Genomic DNA, 7834 nt, shown 5'->3' on the forward strand with positions numbered 1-7834 from the left:
GAGTTTAGGAAAGACAATCTGACAGTTAAGTGGAGAATAGGCTGAAGTGTGGAGATACTTAAGGCAAGGAGACCAACCAGTAGACTATAGCAATACTTTGGGTATAAGGTAATAAGGATCTGCACCAAGGTACTGGCAGTGTCGGAAGAGAGAAGAGGTATAGGAGAGAGATGTTAGGAACGTAACCTAAGAAAACAATGAATGACAAATCTCCCAAGCAGCTGCAGGCCAATGAAGCTGGAAGTCTCCTAGATAACGCAAAGGCTTCTTCAAACCCAGGAACTCTAGGAGCAAAATCGTTTGAGTTTGTTTAATCTCCATGGTATGTGCTCAACAAAGTGGGCATACAAGTGGCCACTTAATCTCCATTCACATATCTAGCAGGACCAGTCATCAAGTGAGGCCAGAGAAACTCTGCACCTGGGCTGTCAGCTCAACCTGAGGCATGAAACTCAGGATTTTGCAGGAACTGGAACTTGTCAAGGGTCTCTACTGGTCAGTAGCTGTCAGTGATCTCTTGCCTTGGCCAGAGCCTTGAAGAGTGGAAGAGAGTGGCCTCTGCAGGCAGCCTCAACAAGCAACTTCTGTGATGCCCTAGCATCCCTACACTTGATGTGAAGTGTGGCACTCCTTTGCTGCAACTTCATCACATGACTTCTGGTCATCATCTCTTTTCTTGCCCCCAATCAAAAGCCCCACCTTCCTCCCTACCTCCCCCCTCACCATTGGTGAAAGAGAAGCAGCTACAGAGTGAGGGGTAGGTGGAGTCAATAGTTTCTAAAGTACTGCCCAGCTCTATTATTCCATAATTCTCTATCAATCCTGTTCACACTTCCTGGAGGCCCCCCAGATAGGTAGTTCATTATCATCCTTCCATAAAGGCCTGGCACCCAGGGTTAGTTGTGTCATGATATCTGTAAGATACTAGGAAACATTCATTGCTGGAATTCCATAATGTTGATAATTGGTGCCAGGAAAATTATTCCATTCATGTTTGAGGGGAAAAGTTCAGTGTCACAAGAGGGCAGTATAAGACTTCTAGGTTCTAGTCCCAGGTCAAACATGCTGTGTGACCTCCATGGAAACATGGAACCTCTCTGTGCTTTATCTTTCCTTGTCTTTAAAATAGTTGCTTTGCATGATAATGGCTACCAGCTCTTTTAGAAAATTCTGTTAATACAGAATAGGATGCAAGAATATGCATTGGTAGGAGAGCCTCTTCATGCCAGAACTTAATCTTGTGGATGAAGGGCAGGGCAGGTCAGGGCAGGAAGGAAGGAACGAACGAAGGAAGGAAAGAAGGAAGGAGGGAGGGAGGGAGGGAGGGTTTCTTGTGATTCTGCCATGCCACTCAGAAATTTGAGGCAGAGGTTTTTGTTCTCAAAGGGGCTAAAGAGAAATTATTGCCTTCATCAGTACCATCCTACTTATTTTCAGAACTGCTAAGACACATAACTGGGACAGAGAGAGATCCTAACCCTCACCCCCAGGGACCTTGTACATGCCTCAGCATTCCAGGACATTAACAACACACATCCCTGCCAAGGAAAACTCCAGCCCTACCTTCACAGAACACATCAACAGGAAATCTCTCATGGAAAAGTTTCTAACCAAAAACAAAAAGAGCAACTGTCTTGCCTCAAAAAAATAATGTCAAGCTAAATTTTTTGTAATCACCCACCCAGTAAGTGGCCCACATGAATGCTAGAGAAGAGAAGGGGGAAGGGAGTTGACTTTTTTAAGACTAAAGCAATTAGCAAATGACCCTTGGGTCCGCATTCTGGAATCTCTGGGTTGAGCTCCCTTCCTCCTACCCTCTGTTTTTTCTTTCTCTCCAGGAACATTCTTTCCCTACCTGCTATGCTGTGCTCTGTGCTTTTAATTGGCCCCATGTGTAAAAAGTCAGATCTGGTGGTTCCAGTCCCTGGCAGGTCCTTCTGTGGGCAGTTGATGTTCTCACCAGGAAGCTGAGTGATAAGAACTTCTGCTAAAGGACCAGGGACCCTTCTGTATTGAGCCTAAAGGCAGCTGGGAGAGGAGACCATCTAGATTCAGAAAACCATAGTGAAAACAAGATTCAAGTTTTCAATTCAGATTAGGACCACATAGCTTCCACTCAAATCTCACGTTTCTAATAATGAACAAACTGGAAATAGCCTCTTTGAATAACATATGGACAGCATAACCTGGAGGATCTGTGAACTTCTTAGCATAGGAAACTCCTGTCTACCAACTCTCCTCAGTCAATTAAAAAAACATTAATAAGTTTACTCTATACTATACTTCAGACAGTATGCTAAGCACTGGAGATGCAAAAGGAGGCAAAGGGCAACCCATATGCTCATGCAATTTACAATCCAACTGCGGGGGGAGGGACGACAATAAGTAAATATATATATTCAAAACTAGCTATATACAGGATATATAGGAAATAATTAACAAAAGGGAGGTACTAGGATTAAGAGGTATTAGGAAAGGTGTCTAGTAGGAGATGGAATTTTAGTTGAAACTTTATTAAAGGAAGGTAGGGAAGCCAGTAGACAGAGATGAGGAAGAACATCCTAGGCATGGAAGACAACCAGATAAAATATCCTAAGCGAAGAGATGGAGGTTTTTATTTTGTAGAAAAGCCAGGAAGCCAGAATCACTGGATCAAACAGTCTGTGGAAAGGAAACAGTATATAAATATTTTTGTGGTTTAGTCATTTCAGTCATGTCCAACTCTTTGTGACCCCATTTGGGGTTTTCTTGGCAAAGATACTGGAATGATTTGTCATTGCCTTCTATACCTCATTTTATAGATGAAGAAACTGAAGCAAAGAGGGTTAAGTGACTTGTCTAGAATCAGCTAGTAAGTGTCTGAGGCCAGATTTGAAGTCAGGAAAAGAAATCTTCCTGACTCCAGGCCCAGTACTCTATCTATTACACCATCTAGCTACCTATGCTGTCCTGAATGAGATGAAATCACCCTTTAAATGGAAATGATAGCAGAATAGATTATAATCCAGAATTTAACAACATGTTGTTTACAAGAAGCACATTGGAAACCGAGAGACATACACAGAATTAAAATAAGGGGTGGAAGCAGAATCTATTATGCTGCAACTAAAGTAAAAAAAAAGTAGGAGTAGCAATCAAAATCTCAGACAAAGCAAAAACAAAAATAAATTTAATCAAAAGAGATGAGCAGGGAAACTATATTTTGGTAAAAGGTATCATGGACAATAAATTAGTATAAATACTAAATATATATGTTCCAAATGGGATAGCATCCAAATTCTTAAAGGAAAATTTTTGTTTTCACTTCTAAATTAGTTAAAAGAAAAAATGGATAGTAATACTATACTGGAGGGGTATCTCAATTTCCTGTCTTAGAGCCAGATAAATCCAACCATAAAATAAATAAGAAAGAAATTAAGGAGATAAGTACAATTTTAGAAAAGTTAGATATATTAGAACCCTGGAGAAAATTCAATTGAAATAGAAAGGAGGGGAAGGTAGGTGGTGCAGTGAATAGAGCACCAGCCCTGGAGTCAAGAGTACCTGAGTTCAAATCCAGCCTCAGACACTTTACACTTGCTAGCTGTGTGACCTTGGTCAAGTTACTTAACCGCAGTTGCCCTGCATTCTCCCCTCCAAAAAGCAAAAAAAAAAAAAGAAATAGAAAGGAGTATACCTTTATGTATATGTATGTATGTGGCACCTTCGCAAAAATTGACTATGTATTAAAGCATAAAAACCACACCAACAAATGCAGAAAAGAAGTATTAAATGCAGACCTTAATGGAAAAAAATACATTCAATAAAAGGCCACTGAAGCATAGATTAAAAATTAAGTAGTAGCTAAATGATATATTCCTAAAGAATAAGTGAATCAAAGAACAAACGAAAGAAGAAATCAATAATTTTATTAAAGAGAATGACTACAATGAGACAATATACCAAAATCTGTGAGATTCAGCCACAGAAGTACTTTAGGGAAACATATGTCTCTACATATGTACATCAATAAAAGAGAAAAAGAGCAGATCAATGAACTGGGCATGCAACAACAAAGAAAAAAAAGAGAAAGAACAAATTTTAAATCCCCAATTAAACACCAAAATGGAAATCCTAAAAATCAAAGGAGAGATTAATAAAATTGAAAGAAAATCACATAATTAATAATAAATAAAAATAGGAACTGGTTTTAGGGGAAAAAATAGTAAAATAGAAAACTCATTGGTTAATTTGATTTTTTAAAAGTTACCAGTATCACCAATGAAAAGGATGAAAGCACCACCAATGAAGATGAAATTAAAGCAATTTAGGAGTTATTTTGCCCAATTATGTGCCAGTAAAACTGACAATCTAATTGAAATGATGGGTATTTACAAAAATACAAATTGCCCAGAAGAAGAAATAGAATACTTAAACCTATCTTGGAATAAAAATTGAATAAGCCATAAATAAAGTTTCTAAGGAAAAATCTCTAAGACCAAAAGTATTTACATGTGAATTCTACCAAACATTTACAGAATAATTAATTGCAATAAAATATAAACTATTTGAAAAAAAATAGGAAAAGCAGGAGTCCTACCAAAATCCTTTTATGACTCAAACATGTTTTTGATAGTTAAACCAGAGGAAAAAAAAACAAAGAAAGAAAACCATAGGACATTTTTCCCTAAATAATGTTGATGCAAAATTTTTAAATAAAATACTAGCAAAGAGATTACAACAATATATCACAAAGATCACATACTATGATCAGGTGGGATTTATACCACCTGCTGCAGGGCTGGTTCAATATTAGAAAAACCATAGGCATCATTGAAATATTTTTTTAAAAAAGCAGAAATCATAAGATTAGAATGATACAGAAAAACCTATTGATTAAATACAGCACTCATTCCTATTAAAACCACTGGAAAGTATAGAAATAAATGGAGCCTTTCTTAAAATGATAAGAAGCATCTATCTAAAACCAAGTGCCAACCTTCCCAATAAGATCAGGGATGAGGCGAGCATGTGTATTATCACCACTATTATTTAATATTGCATTAGAAATAAGACAAGAAAAATAAATTAAACAAATAAAAATCGGCAGTGAGGAAGCAAAATTATCACCCTTTCCAGATAATATTATAATATACTTAAAGAACCCTAGAGAATCAGCTAAAAAAAAATAGCTAGTTGAAACAATTGACAACTTTAGTAAAGTTGTAGGATATAAATATAAATCTGCCAAAACAAACCCAGAGACTATATGAACATAATTTTTGGGGGGGTGGCAGGGGAGGAGGGGTGTTCTGCTTGCTTTTTTGTTCTGGTTGGATACTTTGGTATCATTTGTACTTACTTAGTACTGACTTTTTATTGGTCCATAAAAAGAATTGTACTGCAAGAATATAGGATGACCAGTGAACAACCCCAGTGACCTGCTGATAACCTCCAGGGCCAGGAGGCCTCAAGCACATTTGGGTTTCTACTGAAAAAAACATTTCTTTTTTTTTCCTCTTCTGCCACCTTTTTTTTTTTTCCAAAAAAGATAGTATTTATTAATGTTTAACATTACGAATACAAATTATAAACATTTTCCAAACAAATACAAATCTAAACAATTGTAGAAATAGTTATTGATCATTGATAAACCAAGCCAACAAAATAAAAATGACAATTCTATAGATATTAATTTATCTATTCAGTGCTATGCCAATAAAAATGCCAAAGAACTATTTTATAGAGCTAGGAAAAATAATAACAAAATTCATCTAGAAAAACAAAAGATTAAGGACATCAAGGGAATCAGTGAAAATACTGTGAAATTTTAACCTGTATTACAAAGCAATAATCATCAAAACAATCTGGTGGTGGCTAAGAATTAGACTACTGGATCAGTGGGATAGGTGGTACAATGGATAGAGCACTGGTCCTGGAGTCAGGAGAACCTGAGTTCAAATATGGCCTCAGACACTTAGTAGTCATGTGATTCTGGGCAAGTCATGTAATCCTGTTTGCCTCAGTTCTCCATCTGTAAAATGAGCTGAAGGAAATAGCAAACCACTCCAGTATCTTTGCCAAGAAAACCCCAAAGGGGGTCACAGAGTACTGGACATGACTGAAATGACTCAATAACAACAACTCCCCCTCTACCTGAAGAAAGCCTGGAACCATGTGTGTCCTCCCTTAAAGTTAGAGGCCAGAAAGCAAACTCTCTTCTCTTATGCTCTTGCCCTTCATGTGGACATGGCCTTGTCATAATTCTCTCTGTCAATGAGGAAAGTTTTATGCAAATGTCTATGTCTGAAGTCTGAGTTACACATACAAAGAAATCTTCCAAGTAAGGGAAAGCATTAACAACCTGGGGGACAATAGTAAATGATGATAGTAATATAGTGTTTGATAAACCAAAGATCTAAGCTTTGGGGATAAGACCTCACCATTTAACAAAAATTGCTGTGAAAATTGGAAAGTGATTTAGCAGAAACTAGGCATAGACCAACATTTCACATCATATAATAAAATATAGTCAAAATGAATAATTGGTCTAGACATGCAGGGTAATATCATAGGTAAATTAGGGGAGCATGGAAAAATGTGCCTGTAAGATCTATGGATATGGGAAGAGTTTATGACCAAACAAGAGATAGAGAGGATCATAGGAAGTAAAAGTATAATTTTGATTACATGAATTTAAAAACTTTTTGCACAAACAAAATAAATGCAGCCAAAATTAAAAAAGAAAATAGGAAAAGGGCAGGGTGGGGGGAGATTTACAGCAAGTTTCTCTAATAAAGGCCTCATTTATCAAATATGTAGGGAATTGAGCCAAATTTATATTAAAAAAATAAGAGCCACTGATAAATGATGAAATAATATGAACTGGCAATTTTCAAGGAAATCAAAGCTATCAATACTCACTTGAAATACTCTAAATCACTATTGATTAAAGAAATGTAAATTAAAACAATTCTGAGTTACCACCTCACACCTATCAAATTGACTAATATGACAGAAAAGGAAAATGTCAAATGCTGGAGCAGATATGGAAAAATAGGGTCACTAATGCATTGCTGTAGAGTTGTGAAATGGTCCAACCATTCTGGAGAACAAGGAGTCTGTATCATTAGCAGGGATCCAGGACTCAGTGATTGCCAAAAGACAGAGTGGGAGATGAAAATATTTAGGCTGAAGGGAAGATTTTTGCCTATGGAACAGGCATTCCAGAGGGTACAGTAAAAAGGGATGGGTGGCACTCAGTTGGGACTTCAGGATGGGAAGATTGAGGGAAATGAGAATAAAGAATTGGGTGGTGGGGGGTGGGAAATGTTTGGATGATGGTCTACAGGGATTCAGAATCATTGAGATATGTCACTAGCTATGACTAAGTATGAATGTTTATCATTGACTAGAAAGTACCACTCTTCTTCCCTGGGAAGGCAGGACATAAGCATAAGACAGAAGACATGTGGCAAGGTCGTATGGATGGCCCTATTTCACTATTCCTCTTCATTCTAAAGTATGGATATTAGGCACAGAATGAAAGTCAAACCTGTACAGTAGAAGATGGAAGTCCTAGGGGCAGCCAGGTGGCTCAGCAAGTAAGAGCACTGGCTCCAGTGTCGGGATGACCTGGATCAAATCTGGGCTTGCGTATTCAGCACCACACCCAGAAATAACTGGCCGTGTAACCTTGAGCAAGTTACTTAACCCCGATTGCTTAAAAAAAAAAAGATGGAAGTCCTGTTCCCCACTAATAATAATAATAATGATTCTCCTCCTCCTCCTCCTCTTCCTCCTCCTCCTCTTCTTCTTCTTCTTCTTCTTCTTCTTCTTCTTCTTCTTCTTCTTC

This window comes from Petaurus breviceps, unplaced genomic scaffold, assembly GCF_028583685.1.
Source record: "Petaurus breviceps papuanus isolate PSGF00001 unplaced genomic scaffold, PetGlider_PUasm1.0 171, whole genome shotgun sequence".
Lineage (NCBI taxonomy): Eukaryota > Metazoa > Chordata > Mammalia > Diprotodontia > Petauridae > Petaurus > Petaurus breviceps.